Source organism: Nansenia antarctica (assembly GCF_963989245.1).
Source record: "Nansenia antarctica genome assembly, chromosome: 13".
NCBI classification, from domain to species: Eukaryota; Metazoa; Chordata; class Actinopteri; order Argentiniformes; family Microstomatidae; genus Nansenia; species Nansenia antarctica.
In genome coordinates, this window is record NC_137683.1 from 1,016,077 (window position 1) to 1,034,480 (window position 18,404).

The window sequence follows — 18,404 nt, forward strand, 5'->3', positions numbered from 1 at the left end:
TTCTCTGTTCTCTGTTCTCTGTTCTCTGTTCTCTGTTCTATGTTCTCTGTTCTCTGTTCTCTGTTCTATGTTCTATGTTCTCTGTTCTCCTGTTCTCTGTTCTCTGTTCTCTGTTCTATGTTCTCTGTTCTCTGTTCTCTGTTCTATGTTCTCTGTTCTCCTGTTCTCTGTTCTCTGTTCTCTGTTCTCTGTTCTATGTTCTATGTTCTCTGTTCTCTGTTCTCTGTTCTCTGTTCTCCTGTTCTCTGTTCTCTGTTCTATGTTCTCTGTTCTATGTTCTCTGTTCTCTGTTCTCTGTTCTATGTTCTCTGTTCTCTGTTCTCTGTTCTATGTTCTATGTTCTCTGTTCTCTGTTCTCTGTTCTATGTTCTATGTTCTCTGTTCTCTGTTCTCCTGTTCTCTGTTCTCTGTTCACTGTTCTCTGTTCTTCTGTTCTCTGTTCTCTGTTCTTTGTTCTATGTTCTCTGTTCTCCTGTTCTCTGTTCTCTGTTCTCTGTTCTCTGTTCTCCTGTTCTCTGTTCTATGTTCTCTGTTCTCTGTTCTGTGTTCTCTGTTCTCTGTTCTCTGTTCTTCTGTTCTCTGTTCTCTGTTCTCTGTTCTTTGTTCTATGTTCTCTGTTCTCCTGTTCTCTGTTCTCTGTTCTCTGTTCTCTGTTCTCCTGTTCTCTGTTCTATGTTCTCTGTTCTCTGTTCTCTGTTCTCTGTTCTCTGTTCTCCTGTTCTCTGTTCTCTGTTCTCTGTTCTCTGTTCTCTGTTCTATGTTCTCTGTTCTCTGTTCTCTGTTCTATGTTCTATGTTCTCTGTTCTATGTTCTCTGTTCTCTGTTCTCTGTTCTCTGTTCTCTGTTCTCCTGTTCTCTGTTCTCTGTTCTCTGTTCTCTGTTCTCTGTTCTATGTTCTCTGTTCTCTGTTCTCTGTTCTCTGTTCTCTGTTCTCCTGTTCTCTGTTCTCTGTTCTCTGTTCTCTGTTCTCTGTTCTATGTTCTCTGTTCTCTGTTCTCTGTTCTCTGTTCTCTGTTCTCTGTTCTCCTGTTCTCTGTTCTCTGTTCTCTCTCACACACACATTCCCCACAGCCCCCACCTGTGGGTTTCTCCTCTGCTCTCTCTCTGTCACTGAACATACAGTATCTCTAATCTTGACCCTAATTCTAACACATAACCTTCCTAATTCTACACTTTTCTAATCTTTTCCCTTAATATCAAAACTGCCACAATTACCCATTATTTATGTCAATGCTTCTGTTTTTACTAGACAACGTGTCGTTCAAAACCTAGTTTCCTAATTCACCGCAGTGTGCGTCGCGGATGACAGAGTTGTATGTTCTGGATCCGTTCGTCACCGGTGACAGTCAATTCTCACAAGTATTCACTTTCAGTTACTCCGCTGCCGTAGTAGAGGCCAGGGGAACAGCTTCTGGCCACCTGGTGGTCCGGTCCACCATGGTGAGGAGGTAGGTATATCCGTGAGACGGGGGCAGGGGGCCTACCAGGTCCACATGCACGTGGTCAAAACGCCTCTCTGGCACCACAAACGGTGCCAAAGGGGCTTTGGTATGGCGGTGCACCTTAGCGCGCTGACATGCCACACACGAGCCAGCCCAGGTTCTAACGTCCCTCCGGAGGCCAGGCCAAACAAACTTAATCCCCACCAATTTAGCCGAGGCTTTCACCCCCGGGTGGGAAAGGCCGTGGATGGTGTCGAAAACCCTGCGCCGCCAGGCAGCCGGCACCATAGGACGTGGTTGGCCGGTGGAGACGTCGCAGAGGAGAGTGGCTTTGGCCGCGTCGAACACCACGTCCTCCAGCTGCAGTGCAGTAGGAGCGACCCGGTAGGCCTGAATGTCAGAGTCTGCGGCTTGGTCCGCCGCCATGGCGGCATAGTCGAGTCCTAAGTGAACAGACCCGACGACCGCCCGTGAGAGGCAGTCGGCGACGAAGTTGTCCTTGCCCGCCAAGTGCTGGATGTCCGTGGTGAACTCGGAGATCGCCAAGAGCTGACGCTGCTGACGCCCAGACCATGGCTCCGAGGTCTTGGCCATGGAGAATGTCAGTGGCTTGTGGTCCACGAAGGCGGTGAACTGGCGGCCCTCTAACAGGAATCTAAAGTGTCTGGTGGCAAGGAAAAGACCCAGCAGTTCCCTGTCAAAGGTGCTGTACTTGCGCTCGTTGTCGCGGAGCTGTTTGCTGAAGAAGGCCAGCGGCTGCCAAGCCCCGTTCACCCACTGCTCGCACACCGCCCCCACTGCATAGTCAGAGGCGTCCGTCGTGAGGGCGACCGGGGCCGTGGGAGACGGGTGCGCCAGTAGAGCAGCGTTAGCCAGCGCGTTCTTAGCTGCCCCGAAAGCCTTGTCCATCTCCGGGGACCAGTCCAACACGTCCTTGGGCCCTTTTCCCCGCAGGGTCTCGTACAAGGGAAGCATGAGGTGGGCGGCATGGGGAATAAAACAGTTGTAAAAATTCACCATGCCCAGGAACTCTTGTAGAGACTGTATCGTGCGGGGACGGGGGAAACTGGTGATGGCCTCCACTCTGGCGGGAAGAGGGGCGGCTCCCTGCGGAGCGACATGGTGTCCGAGGAAGGTGATGGATGACTGCCCGAACTGGCACTTGGCTGGGTTTACAATGAGGCCGTGGGCCCTGAGCCGCTCAAACAACTGCCGGAGGTGTGTCATGTGCTCCTCCATGGACGCGCTGGCCACCAGAATGTCATCCAGGTAAACAAACATGAATGGCATGTCTCGGAGCACAGAGTCCATCAGGCGCTGAAACGTCTGCGCCGCCCCTTTGAGGCCAAAAGGCATTCGCAGAAACTCAAAAAGTCCAAAGGGTGTGATGACAGCCGTCTTTGGCACATCCTGCGGATGGACCGGCACCTGGTGGTACCCGCGCACCAGGTCCACCTTGGAAAAAATGACGGCCCCCGCCAGGTGGGCAGAGAAGTCCTGTATGTGTGGAACGGGGTACCGGTCGGGGGATGTGGCGTTATTCAGGCGACGGAAATCGCCGCAGGGGCGCCAACCCCCGTCGGCCTTAGTCACCATATGTAGGGGGGAAGCCCACGGGCTCTTTGAGCGGCGCACGATGCCGAGTCGCTCCATGGTCGAAAACTCCCCTCTGGCGATTGCAAGCTTGGCCGCGTCGAGGCGTCGGGCCCGGGCATAGACTGGGGGGCCCACGGTGGTAATATGGTGCTCTACGCCGTGCTTAGCCACCTCAGCTGAGAACGTGGGTGTAGTGAGGTCAGGGAAACCGGCGAGCAGGCGTTGATATGGATCCCCGGTGGCCAGCGTGTTTGCCAGGCAAAGCGCTCCCGCCCCCCCCAGCGTACAGGGGTACGAAGCAAAAGAGAGGGCATCGATCAGGCGACAGTTCTTAATATCCACCAGCAGGTTAAAAGCACAGAGGAAGTCCGCGCCCAGAAGTGGTGTGGATACAGCAGCCATAACAAAGTCCCAGCCGAAACGGCGCCCGCCAAAACACACTTCCACATACCTGATGCCAAATGTTCGTATGGGTGTGCCATTAGCGGCGTCCATCTGGGGGCCGTGTCCGCCGGCCAGGGTGTCCACGGCCTGCGCTGGCAGGATGCTGCGTTGAGCGCCCGAGTCGACCAGCAACCGCCGGCCAGATAAGGAGTCGGCGACGAACAACAGCTTGCAGTCACGGCCGGCGCCCATAGCCGCTAATGAGCGCCGGCCCTGGCGTTTCCCTGTACCCTGAAACTGCATGGCTTGCGACACTGCTTGGCCTTGGACCCAAACCTTGCATGGCAGTAACAGAGCCCGTCGTCGGCTTGGCGGCGGGCCGTCACCGCGGCCGCGGTGTCTGTATAGTCCTCCAGGGGTGGAGGTGGGGTTGAGTGGTCTGGGTGGGGCAGCAGCGCATGGATAAACTGCTGCCGGTTAGCGAGGTACACCCTGTCGGCCTCCGCAGCCAGAGAACGATAATCCTTGGTGGAGGAGAGGGGGGAACTGGCCAGTGCTGTGCGCACAGGCGCCGGGAGCTGCCGCAGAAAAATGTGTGTGAACAGGAACAAGGGATCAGCTGATCCCAGCACAGACAACATTCTCTCCATCAACTCCGACGGTTTGCCGTCGCCGAGGCCATTGAGTGACAGCAGGCGGTCTGCTTTCTCTAGTTCTGACAGCTCATAAAGTTTTAGCAGGAATGTCTTTAGTGCATCATACTTGCCGACAGCCGGTGGATCCTCCAACAGCATCATCGCTCGTGCCGTTGTCGAAGCATCTAACGCAGACACCACATGGAAGTATTTAGTCCCATCCTGCGTTATTCCTCTCAGCCGGAATTGGGCTTCTATGTGATGAAACCACGGCCGTGGGTTCTGCTGCCAAAAGTCGGGCAGCTTGACGGTTGCAGCGTATATGTTAGCATAGTCCGGTGCGGGCGCTGTGGGCAATGCGGCGGCGTTACCGGCGTTCTCGACAGACATCTCGTTCGCTTTCGTCGGGGTCACCAATGTGGGAGTTGCAACAAGGAGACGACAGACGTAGGTTGGAGTCGAGGTTGTTTACTTCTCTCACTTTCTGCTACATGCTAACATACACTCAGTGACAACAACAATAACATTAACCGGAACCGGAAACCCTTGCCCCTTTAACCCCCACTCTTAAAGGTACAAACCCCTCTTGGTGAATGTCTCTCCTATTAACCCAATGTGAATCACCACACTCTTCACATTGTCCAGTTGAGCTCTTGGATATGGCCTCATGAGGTGTGCCTTGCGACCAAAGGCTTCATCCGCCACCAAAACACGGGGGACTGGCATCTCTCTCCCTGGCAATGTTTTCTGAGCTGGCAGGTTGGCAGAGTTGTTCATCAAGGCACTGTTCAGTCCACATTTTCCCCAGACCCCCATCGCTCACCCTACCATTTGTGCCTACATCAATATACAGACATTTCAAATCTGCATCAACAAGTGCCATCAAAACTATTGAATGGGTGCCTTTGTAATTAAAGTAGTGAGAGCCAGAGTTAGGTGGTGGTTGAATTACAATATGTTTCCCATCTAAAGCCCTGATGCAGTTGGGGAAATCCCACCTACATTCAAACTTCTGGGCTACAGCCTCCCATTCCTCTGCTGTTGATGGTAGTTTCGTGAACTCAGGTTGGAGGCTTTGATATAATGCCTTGCAGGTATCCATGACAATACGCCCAATGCTGTGACGGCTGATCCTGAACAGGTACTCCATGGAGGAGAAACTTTCACCAGTGGCCAGGTAGCGCAGGGTGATGGAGAGGCGTTCACCAGGTGTTATAGCTTGTCTTATTGTGGTGTCTTGTCTTTGTATCTGTTCTTCAATCCTCCCTAACAAGCAATTGAACGTCTCCCTATCCATCCTCATCCAGCTCCTGTATCCCATGGGATCTTCCTCCGCCAGTTCCCTTAACAGTTGGCTGTAGCAGCCTAGCCGTCTTCTTAACAGCCATCTCCTTGTCCATATAGTCCGCTTGCGTATGGCCTGTTGTTGTCTATGGACCATAATGTAGCCTATTAGCCTGGAATACTGTGTAAACAGATATCTAAAAAAACTAAATGTAAATGTAGATTCATATAGGCCTACTGTAGATAATATGGTCACACTTTGCAATAAAGGTTATTGTTAATCAATACCTTATACGGTTAATTAACGTAATACCTTAATTAACATGATGCATAATAATAATAATTAATAATAATTTTGCCATTTAGCAGACGCTTTTAATCGAAAGCAATTTACAATTACGAATTACAGGGACATTCCCCCTGGAGTAACTGAGGGCTAAGTGCCTTACTCAAGGGCACACTAGTAATGGTGTGGTTTCAGGCGGGATTTGAACTCACAACCTTCCGATCACAAGTCCAACTCACTATCCACTAGACCAGTGGTTCCCAACCTTTTTTGTCTTGTGTACCCCTTGAGCTGTTTTGCCATGCCAGAAGTACCCCCTCACTCATGCGTGTTGATTATTTCCCAAAAATTTCAATTAAACTCTAACTTGCAAATATAACATTTATTACTGACACACAGAGAGCAAAACCTCTTCTCATGTCTCCAAAACTCTAAACACATTTTCTGCTTTACACACATTTTGCTATTCAAAATGGCACTTTTTAAATGCACTGAACACGGTTTTCTGCACACAACAATCTGACATAAAGTCACATGTTTGCCATTTCAAAACATTGCCATTCAAAATTAGACTACATGAGCTAATTGGCCAATACATGTGCCACCTGGCCACCTCAATGGTTAATTGTTACCACTTCAATCAGGGGAAAAAACAGTGTACACCTACATGCCCACACACTCACTGAAAATAGAATATAAATAATAATGAATTTGATTTGATATCTGTTTCTTTTCCCTTTCTCCTGCTCCTCTTTGGCTTCTGTCTGAGGTGCAGTGATGTCATCATTTTCTCATCCCAGAGTCTTGACTGATGGGGAGAGGAAACAGACAAGATGAGACAGGATAAAACTTATCACACACACACACACACACACACACACACACACACACACATAGAGAGAGAGAGAACACATTCAAGACATTATGATTATCACAAATTCCCTCTCAGGGACGAGAGCTAATTGAACCAGAATATCATCACAAGTGTCAGTTGCACTTGCAATACAGCCGCCCACACCCCCAACCATCCACACACACACACACACACACACACACACACACACACACACACACACACACACACACACACACACTTAAACTTCTTATCTAACTCTACTGATTATTAATGAAAATCATTTGAACCACTCCCCTTTAATACATAGATATTTACACCATTGTGAAAAATATTCTGACTCACCCAGTAGCAGTTGCAATTCTTTTTTTCATCAGTTGAGCTTTAATGAGACACTTGAGGTTGCTTCTCTTTCATAAGCTTTGACAGTTCTGGAGGCAGTGTGGCAACAGCAGTCACCAGGCTGCTCTCCACACTCAGTCTGTTCCTTGGCTTGGTTTTGATGTGGGTCAAAGCTGAGAAGGTCACTTCACACATATATGTAGATCCAAAAGGCAAAAGTTCATTCAATGCACACTTTCCCAGCACTGGATATTCCTTTTCAACATCACACCAAAACTCTGTCAATGACTTGTCAGCATGTGCCATCTTCAACCCACGATCAGAGGACATGTCCATCAGATTTTCCTGCAGGCTTGCAGGAAGGCTGCTGCTGCTCCTGTCATTCACTCTGAGGGGTTCATCACCCAGTCCAGTTTTTCTGACTTTGTTTCAATGTCATGAAAGTACTGGTTGAAGTCAGTGTCAAGTTTGGACAGATGTGCTTTAACTATTTTCACCACAGGACCTCTGTCAGCATCAGTGGTGGCGAGATGGCCATCAAGAGGTGGGAAACAGCTCACATCTCCATCCTTACATTTCCTCTCCCATAATTTAACCTTCTTTATAAATCCATTCACTTTGGCATACATGTTAAGGATGTGTGAGTACTTACCCTGAAGTGAAAGGTTGAGCTCATTCAGCTTAGTGAAGACATCAGCAAGATATGCCAGCTGCGCAACCCACACTGCATCCTCAAACAGGGCTGCAAGAGTGTGGTCGTTTTCTGTCAGGAAAGCAAACACCTCGATGCGCAATTCATAGAGCCGCAGCAGCGTTTTGCCACAAGACAGCCAGCGAACGTCTGTGTGAAGCAGTAGCTGCTCATGCTCTGACCCGCTGCCATGACAAAGAGTTTGAAACAGTCTGTGGTTCATTGGCCGGGACTGAATGAAGTTAATCACCTTAACTGCGTCGTCCATAACTGCACTTAACTCGGGGCTCATCTTTTTGCTGGCGAGTGCCTCCCGGTGAATAATACAGTATATCCACTTAATTTGGGGGTTCACCTTCATCACACGCCCAAGCAGCCCACGCACCTTACCTGTCATTGCTGCCGCTCCATCGATACAGATGTGACTGCAGCATTTCCACTCCAGATCGTTGTCTTTGAAGAAGCTGTCAATAATCAGAAATATTCCCTCGCCAGTTGTCTTTCCTGGCAGCGTCTTGCAAAACAAGATATGCTAATTTATGTCCGACTCTTCTTTATAACGCACAACAGCCAGCAGCTGAGCCTCCCCACTAACGTCGGTCATTTCATCTAATTGCAAAGCGAACTGACCTGCTTGCTTCATTTTATCCACCACTTGTCCGACAATATTTATGGACATATCATCAATCCGACGGGAGACGGACGGTACCAACTTGAGCGCGTCAGCTGCTTTGTTGTCCAGCATAGTTTTAGCCAAAATCATAGCGGCAGGCAAAATCAGATCTTCGGCGATTGAATGTTTTTTTTTTTTACTTAGCCACTAGTAATGAAACAGCATAGGACGCCTCCAGTGCTTTGCTTGACACACTTGCCGCTTTCTTCAGTGTAGCCTGACTTGACTTGAACTCTGACAGTTTTCGCTTGAAAAAGTCATCAGTTTTACCAACAGTTGCTAGGTGTTTGGTGCTCTGGTGTCGCTGTAAATGGGATGGCTTCATTGAATTATTAGCCAGGACTTCGCCGCAGAAAAAGCACTGTGGCTGTGGTGGATCAGCCGATGTACATGTAAATCCCCACAAAACATGTTTCCAAATAATAGCGGGGTCCTTTTTTTCTTCTTTTTTCTGATCCAACCGTCTGATCTGCCTCTGATCTAACCGTCTGATCTAACCGTCTGATCTGCCTCTGATCTGACCGTTACTGTAGCTGGTCGTTTTAACCATCTGTCCATCTTTGCGGTATACTGACAGGCCTAGCTGACTATCGCGCGAAAATTATCGTGAACGTGATTTAAATGTGACGTGACTACCACTTGTGTTACAGTCATCACCTGTCGGGGAGGAACTTAAGTTGCATCGTACCATTTTAACAACAGGTTTATGAAACGACTATATTTAATTATTTTTTTGGAAAGGGAAATAAATTATAATTCCAAATCTTTCCACGTACCCCCTGCAATCCCCTCACGTACCCCTAGGGGTCCGCGTACCCCCGGTTGGGAACCACTGCACTAGACCACCACTACTCCCCATCCTCCAATGATGCACACCATTAGTCAATGATTACTAGAGACAATAGTTGATACAGTAATAAACATTAATTAACATTTAACTAATGTTGTTTTGTGACCCTTATTGTAAAGTGTTAAACTGATAATAACGGTAACTGCCGCATAAGTCAGGTCCTCCATTGTTCTGGAAACATCTATATTTTCTGTTACCTATCATCCCCCGGGTAACAGAGTAGTGTGTTCTGATAGGTCCAGGTAAGGTTCCAGAGGCATCAACATTCCATTTGTATTACTGAACATTCTTTTTCAGTTAAATTGCCCATTGCCTGTTGCCACTCCATTGCCACCAGTGTATCAGGGCAACTTGCGTTGCCGGCAATATTGCCCCAAAAAGTTGCCCGTGTATCTAAAGCCGTGGGGCTTTAGAGAGCTGTTTTCAGTCATTAACAGAGCTGTTCTGAAAGCCTCTGAGAGGCCTGTTCTGAGAGTGGACTGTTTTTGGCATTTGTTCTCAAGTTATATCAAAGTGTTGTTTTCTGCCTTTCTGGAGCACATTTTGACTTGTTGTTGGAAGTGCCTATACCGTATCTCTAAATGACAATCAGAGCAACTTGAATTACGTGTGTGCACGTTTTGCTCAAAAGTTATCAACGTTTTGTTTTCAGAGTCTCTTTTGACAATCTCTCAGAGAGCTGTTTTCAGTCTCTAACAGAGCTGTTCTGAGAGTGTCTCAGAGGCCAGGGGCCTCATTTATAGAAAGTACTTTGATCTTACCCGTGTCGTACGTAGAAAACCACGTCAACGTAGTGATTTATACAATTTCAACGTGAGTCAATTTGACCGTGGAAACGATCGTAGCTCTACGTCGGGTATTGACCTTGTGTACGCACATTACCTACTGGTTATGCGGAGTTATTACAGGCATGTGAGCCGCACTGCCTAGTGTAATTCATGCAAGTGGCTCGTAATAAAATTAACGATGTTGTTATCAGCCGAGAAAATGAGTTTAATTCAAGATTTAAAAGGAACTGATGTTTATGATTGTATTTCAGTCTTCCTTTATATCCCTCCGTAGCTGTCTATCTCCCCTCACCTTCGACCCAGGAAATCATCGTGGACTTCAGGAGGAAAAAGTCTGAGGTCCAGCCCCTGCTCATCGACGGAGAGAGTGTGGAGAGAGTCTCAGCCCTCCGATTCCTGGGGGTGCACATACAGGATGACCTGTCCTGGAAGAACAACACAGCAGCCACCATCAAGAAGGCACAACAGCGGCTCTACTTCCTGAGAGTCCTCAGGAAGGAACACATCAAGCAGGAGATAATGGTGGCCTTCTACCGCGGCGCAGTGGAGAGCATCCTCACCTACGGCATCTGCAACTGGTTCTCCAGCTGCACAACCGCGGAGAGAAATGCGCTACAGAGAGTCGTGAGAACAGCCCAGAAGATCACCGGCGCCCCCCTCCCCTCTCTGGAAGAGCTGTACAACACACGCTGTCTCAGGAAGGCCTCCAAGATCTCCAGAGACCCAACCCACCCTGGGTACGAACACTTTGCCCGGCTGCCCTCGAAAAGGCGGTACAGGACCATGGCCGCAAGGACAAACAGACTGAAGCACAGCTTCTACCCCAGGGCCATCCAGGCCCTGAACACAGCAAAGACCTAGGTTCTGGGCCCTGGACAGTCTGGACGGATTGATGGCAGCTGCTGGATTGAAAAAATCAGGTGTAGTGCTGAGGCACAAATATGTACATTTCAAGCCTGCAAACTGCGACACTTTAAATGAATGTGCAATAACACTATGTGCAATATGACAACCCTAGTCGTCTATCTGTACAGTATAGTATAGTGGATAGTGTACATAGCCTTTATTTATGTAAACCAGCTCCTTCCCTTCTTGTTTTTTTCAGTTTTTTTTTCTTCTTTCCTAGCACCAGGGGAGCCACCCCTCCTAAATGTCGTTGTTTGGTACTTGTACTATAGCAATGACAATAAAGACCATTCATTCATTCATTCATTCATTCATTCATTCAACATGCCTAATGCGTTCCACAACGGACCTTGCCCGGCCACGCGCTAAATTATTCTGGATTTTCTCCGGTGTCAGGGAGTTCGCAAAGGGAGTTTGCAGCCATGTTTTCAATGTCACCTGATAAGAATAAGACCATTATATTATTACAGCATACACAGCACTCGAGTTGAGGGGGGATGGCATCCCCCCTGAAATAAAATCCCCCCTGAAATAAAAACAGTCAAAATCGTCCCCCTTCTAAAACTGCCATCCCCCCTTTCCATCCATTATGTCATTTTATCAATGAACGTGGTATTACTGCTATTTCAAGGTGCGAGGGGGCACGCACACATGCAATGACATTTTTACCAAGTTACTGACACTGAAGTCACTGACGCTGTGGGGATGCTAAAATTGTCCTTGGGCCTCATTTATAGAAAGTACTCAGATCAAATTTTGATCTTACCCGTGTCGTACGTAGAAAACCACGTCAACGTAGTGATTTATACAATTTCAACGTGAGTCAATTTGACCGTGGAAACGATCGTAGCTCTACGTCGAGTATTCATTTGCTTACACACATTACCTACTGGTTATGCGGAGTTATTACAGGCATGTGAGCCGCACTGGAAAAACGTTGCCGACTGTAATTCATGCGAAGTTTAAGTGGCTCTTAATAAAATTAACGATGTTGTTATCTGCCGAGAAAATGAGTTTAATTCAAGATTTAAAGGGAACTGATGTTTATGATTGTATTTCAGTCTTCCTTTATATCCCCCCGGAGCTGTCTATCTCCCCTTCAACATGCCTAGTGCGTTCCACAACGGACCTTGCCCGGCCACGCGCTCAATTATACTGGAGTTTCTCCGGTGTCTGGGAGTTCACAAAGGGAGTTCGCAAAGGGAGTTCGCCATCATGTTTTCAATGTCACCTGATAAGAATAAGACCATTATATTATTACAGTATAAGCAGAACTCCAGTTGAGGCGGGATGAAAACAGTCAAAATCGTCCCCCTTCTAAAACGTTCCTCCTCTCTTTCCATACGTTAGGTCATTTATCAATGAACGTGGTATTACTGCTATTTCAAGGTGCGAGGGGGCACGCACACATGCAATGACATTTTTACTGACACTGAAGTCACTGACGCTGAGGGGATGCTGAAATTGTCCTCATATGATGAAATCCACCATCCCCCCTTGATTTTCTTTTACAACTTGAGTAGCCTACTGAGTATAAGCATTTGCCTGGTTAGTTGTCATGATCAAACGTTACAAATGCAACCTACCGAGAAGCCACCCTTCTCTGCCCTCTCCCGCTTCCAGACGAACGCCTACCCTATATTATAGCACTTGTCTTAATTCAGCCGCTATAATTGAGCCTCTATCACAGGGCGTTAATACAAACCTCATTCACCTGCGTTCAATTCCAAGTATATTTTGTATTTATAGAAGGAAGCACGTACGCAACTTTAAACCATCTCAGCCCGTTTTATAAATAATGCTTACGTCCGTTTCGAAAAATGTGCTTACGTGAAAGTCAAAGATGACGTTCAAGTACTTTTTTATAAATGAGGCCCCAGATATGATAAAATCCACCACCTCCCCTGATTTTCTTTTACAACTTGAGTACTGAGTATAAGCATTTGCCTGGTTAGTTGTCATGATCAAACGTTACAAATGCAACTTACCGAGAAGCAGGCCCGGGGTGGCTAATCGGGAGGATCTGGAGATTTCCCGGTGGGCCGGTCTGGTTTTGGGCCGGTCTGGGCCGGTGTTCAGTCGTGGTAGTACTTGCAAGCCGATACCGTTCTGGGCGGCTGGGCCAGTACCATATAAATAGGGTGACCAGATGTCCCGCTTTGCGAGGCCACGGGGCCAGTGTCCATAAGCGCCGCAACCAAGCGCCGACACGTTCAGTTGCAGCAAAACGTCCAGATTCTATAGAACGTCTTCAGCCTATCAGGGAACAGCATTCATGTTCCCATGACAACGGCCCCACGTGGACATAGGGAGCTGTCTGAATGTGCGAACGACCCGCTGACTCAAAGGGCTCATAAAGTGAAATTGTCAACAATATCTAGTTTTCTCATTTTTTCATAACACCAACTTGAAGTTTTAAAGTACCCACTCGATATGATAAACAACAGATTAACGATCACTACATATTTATAATTTCTGGATTGGATTCACTGTTCTCGTTTGCTGTAGGCTACTGAACATACTGGTAAGCAACCACTTTACTTAAACATACTTTTGTTTTAGGACGTTCAAAACCAAGGACTGTGTGTTCATCTATTTATGTGTTTTTAGCATGTTCATGTTCTCAGCATGCTGTGTGATGTTATAAAAACGTAGTTAGACGTTCGTAGCGATGTACCACTGTTAGCCGCTAGCTGTTAGCAGCGTTTGTTGCTGCAGCAGAGTGATTTTTCTCCCAGTCTCTGTCTGAGGTGCACTAACATTCAAATACTCGTGTCGTCTTCGATTCTTTTCCGATTTCAATGTATGACACATCATGTGAAAGCTTACAATCTGTAGTTTCAGGCTATGTAAAACACTGAAAAATTACTTGGGCAATTGGTTTATCCTTTGACCAGCTCTTATCACTGTCATTGTCTGAATGAGTGCAGAGTTGTGTTTTATGTTTTCCTCTAGTGTGTGCGCGCATTAGCCTTGACAGCTATGTCAATGCATTTGTGTTGCAAATGGGAGGCAAGTTAGCTAGCTAGATCAGCGTTTCTCAACCTTTTTTCAGTCACGGCACCCTTCAAAAGTCGATAAAATCTCAAGGCACCCCAGTCTAAAATATAGCTATTCAAAAACGACACTGCATCACCCAGACAGCCCCACACACACACACACACACACACACACACACACACACACACACACACACACACACACACACACACTCACTCACTCAGCGGCTATTGATACAAATAAAAGTTGTATTATTATTATTATTATTGAGAGAGAGAGGAGGGAGTGAAAGCGGCAAGTGTGCATCAAAGGCATCAGGCACGTAACCGTGCTGTATAAACATGACACAGTGACCGAACAAAAGTGGGAATTTATGGAACACATTAATTTTCATATTCCCACATTTGATTGGAAACACCTATCCAGTCCATTCAACGTAAACACCGGGGATGCAGAGTTATTAAGCCAGAAAATGCTTCTCTCTCCCGCTGCGCGCATGACCTTGTCTGGATGTATTAAATTCATTGCATGAAAACGAAACCGTGCGTTATTTCGCGAACTTTCCAACCCTGCTTAGCTTCCGAAGTCGGACGAGAGAATAATGTCACCGATCATCCATATAGAACAACCACCTCCACACTCTGCCGGCGAGCGAGACTGCCCTGCCCGATCAGACCCTTTTTCGGGAGCGAGGAACATTGATTGATTGATTGAAAACTTTATTAGAAGATTTGCAGAAGTAGGTACATGAAAGTACATATTACATACAAGGTCAACTAAGAGGATAAAAACCCAAGAAAGCCACTGGCTTATTTCAATTGGGGTCCTTGTTGGGGTCCTTCAACATAGGACCCTTTTAGATGTCAGTGATTTGCCTTCCAATTGTACAGTCAGACAGCGGGACCTTTGCTATTTCTTTTGCAGCTTGTGGGCCTAGCATCTTATTAACTATTGCTGTGCATGCTGGCAATCAGGGGTGAAAGTGGTTTGAGTTTCTTACAGGAACTATAGGCTACTACCCCAACTTTCATCGTTTCATATTGTTCTCCTCCTGCCTCCAGCTTCATGCATCCCTGAACACACACATCGTGGTGTTGGTGTCGAAATTAGAAACACTTTAGGGCTGCCAAGTTTCACCAAAAGTTTGGAGTGAGAGTTTTTGGTGGTGGAGCGACCCAAAACTGTGCACGTTTTGGTAGCGGCAGCCCCTCTCTCCCACACAATTATTTGTGCTAGTTTCCTGCAATTTTAAACCAGCACAAGAAATGAAAATAATTGGAACATTTGATAAAACAAGATAAATTCAGATAATATATCTTAAGTCTTAATAAACAAATACAGTAGTCTACAGAGTCTAAAACAAAATTGATCAAGTGAACTCAACCCCTTGGTCAGCAGCAGAAAGACCCTTGGTCATCATCTTATATACAGTGCATTGCTCATAGATGGCTATCATGTTATAGAGTACATACCAGGGGTTTTCCTGGGTCAGAATCAAGCCTTGGAGGTTGATGTTGTGCGCGCGCAGTGCACCCACATTTTCTTTGAGGGACCCCCAATTGTTGTATTTGTATTGTAAATTGTAATTATTAATAATAATAATAATACGATGCGATTTGAAAGTACCAGTAGGCTACCAGACACGTATGCACATATTTTGCTACCAGGGTTGCCAGATGGAATTGACAATTTCCAGCCCAACCAGTCTAAAAGCTGTCGAATCCACCCGTCCAGTGTGACCAAAAGTAGCCCAATCTGGCAACACGGCTTGCTTATGGAAGCATATAGTGGACCTAATTCAAATGTTAATGCAATTTGAGATTGCATTTGCATGTTCCACTTTTGCATGCATTCTTTCAGACAATATTCAAATTCAAATGCAATTCTAATGAGCGGATGTGTTTCCTAGAACATATAAATGCAATTGCTAATCACATTATTGCATTACAATTTGAATATTGACTCAAATAACGCAGGCAAAATTGGCAAATGAATAAGCTATTTTGGGATTGCATAGTCATTTTCACATTAGAATGACAATTTGAATTTTGTCAGCTACAAAGCGGATGTGTTTACTAGAACATGTAAATGCAATTGCGTATCACATTATTGCATTACAATTTGAATATTGACTCAAATAACGCAGGCAAAAGTGGCAAATGAATATGCTATTTTGGGATAGCATAGTCATTTTCACATTAGAATTAACTTTTGAATTTTGTCAGCTACAAAGCAGCGCATGACTTTGAAAATTAAATGTCAAATGGCTTTGCATTATCATTTTAATATTGACAGCGAATGTGCACATCAGGTACATGAAAATGCAAATCATTAGAATTGCATTTGAATTTGAATATTGTCTGAAAGAATGCATGCAAAAGTGGAACATGCAAATGCAATCTCAAATTGCATTAACATTTGAATAAAGTCCACTATATGCTTCCATAATTGCTGCATGCAGCTCCCGTGAACACAGGTTCTTCCATTAGCTCTCGCCTCCCGTTTCGATTGCAGACTGAAGTTAACGAGCCACGAAACTCGTGTCCAGTAGCTTTCTTTAAAGGAATTTCAAGTCCCGCAAAACGAGAACTGGTTGAAATGCATGAGTCTCACGGCCACCTACTGTAAGGTGCGACTGTCCCCCCGCCCCCGGCGCGACTGTAATCCCTGTAATCCCGGTCGGACTGTCTCAGTGCCCAGTGCTGCCCACCCAACCACGTTGCGTCGCGTCGGGTCTACTGTAAAGCGGGTTAACGTGTCCTTTTCAAAGGTATTAAAATAGACGCAAGGAAACATAACGTCAGCCATGTGTGTCCTTGTTGGAAATTATGGATCGTGAATCGTGATTGCTTCTGCACTCTGCAGCAATCAGATTTTGACTGACAGGCAGCTGCATCTCTTCCCCCAACGGCGTTCCGGCACAGAAACTCTTGCCGGAACGCAGCACCGGACCGTTCCGGCCCACTTTCACCTATGCTGGCAATATTACGGACTCGGCTATAGTGTGTGGCTTCTTCGCCTTAGCAACAATTTCGGCTACGAGGTAACTAGCCTCCAATGCTTTCTCTGAAACTTTGGCGCACTTCATCATTACCTGTTCTGGACAGCTATGCTTACTTTTCATCCGAACAAAATATTCAGCATCCTTGCTAGCTTGTGATGGATGATCTGTTGTCAGTTCGTCATGTTCCATGATTCTGCTTGTTTGCTTGTTCATTGCTCTCGAAATGTCTTTGACACACTGACCTTACGCTGAACCCGGTATTGACATTGTGAAATGGGAAAGGGGCGTGCGAGACAGAATATAGAATAATTTGACGGCACCCCTGAAGACGCCAGGCGGCGCCCCAGTGTGCCGCGGCACCCCGGTTGAGAAACGCTGAGCTAGATAACCTACATACTCAATCATCTACAGGCCTAACACTGTCAGGCTACTTTTCTTTATGAATATACTAAATTGATACTGCACTTTGACCTCACTGCTCCATACAGATACTTTATTGTGAGGTTCACATTCAAATAAAATATATTTGTTATATATTTGTTAAGTTTTTATCTGCATAGTCTATTATTGGATGCTACTGAATAAACCAAACAGAATAGCAAACAGAATGGAAACGCATAGCCTATATATTTTTAAAAATTGGATAGACGGCGGATGCTACCAGGGGCACCTAAAGTTCGGTCCGGGCCCACATTGTCCCACACAAACATACTCCTTGTCCCACATTTGATTTGTTGGGACCCTAGTGGTGTCCAGCAAAGGATTGCTGCTATCACAGTAGAAGGCACAGGTGAGCTGTTGTACCAGCGTGGGAACAATGAAGCAAACCCATGACATAGCATCCTGTAAATGTAGAGAAGACTGTAGAGAACAGTCAGTCCACTATTACAGACTAAAATACCAAGGTTGTAATTACATGATTTTAATATACTGTAATCGGTTGTGAACTAAAGTGGGCCGGTCTGAGGCATGAAACTCCAGAGCTGAAAATGAGTCCCACTCCGACCCTGCCGAGAAGCCACCCTTCTCTGCCCTCTCCCGCTTCCAGACTCCCCTATATTATAGTGTAACAGGGTTATAAATTATATTTAAGTTATAGGTTGAAGTTCATCAAAATCGTTTGTTTTTTTATCATTTGGTTAAGTGTTTTGAATTGATTTACCCATGGCTGCATACGGTGTGTAGTGCCCCTAGTGGTGGTTGGACTGGCCGCGTTTAATGTTTTGACGAAGGCCACCGTAGCTCACCCCTTTCGTCTTTGTGAGCGGTTGAGATGGTATGTTAAAGTTTGTGCTCCGGTCCCGTTTTATATTTCCTTTGTTAAAGAGTTGCCACTAATATAAACCGAATGTATTATTTGAGATGAATGTTTACCATTGGTTTTTATGCCATTACCAGTGGAGCCCCTAGACTTTTGGGGGCCCTAAGCAAACAACATTATGGAGGCCCCTGGTAAGGGTCTTAGGCGGGTGACGATGTGGACATTTTTAAATTTATTTATTTCCCTGACACTGAAATATAATATGATTTTACGAAGTTCGCGCATATGCGCGCGCTCGTGTGTGTGTAAGTAAAAAAACAGTCTGAAAGACTAGCGTCTCTTTTACAAAGGAGCCCTGGCCAAGACAGCCACAATACAACAATTACATTTGACATAATAAAATCACATA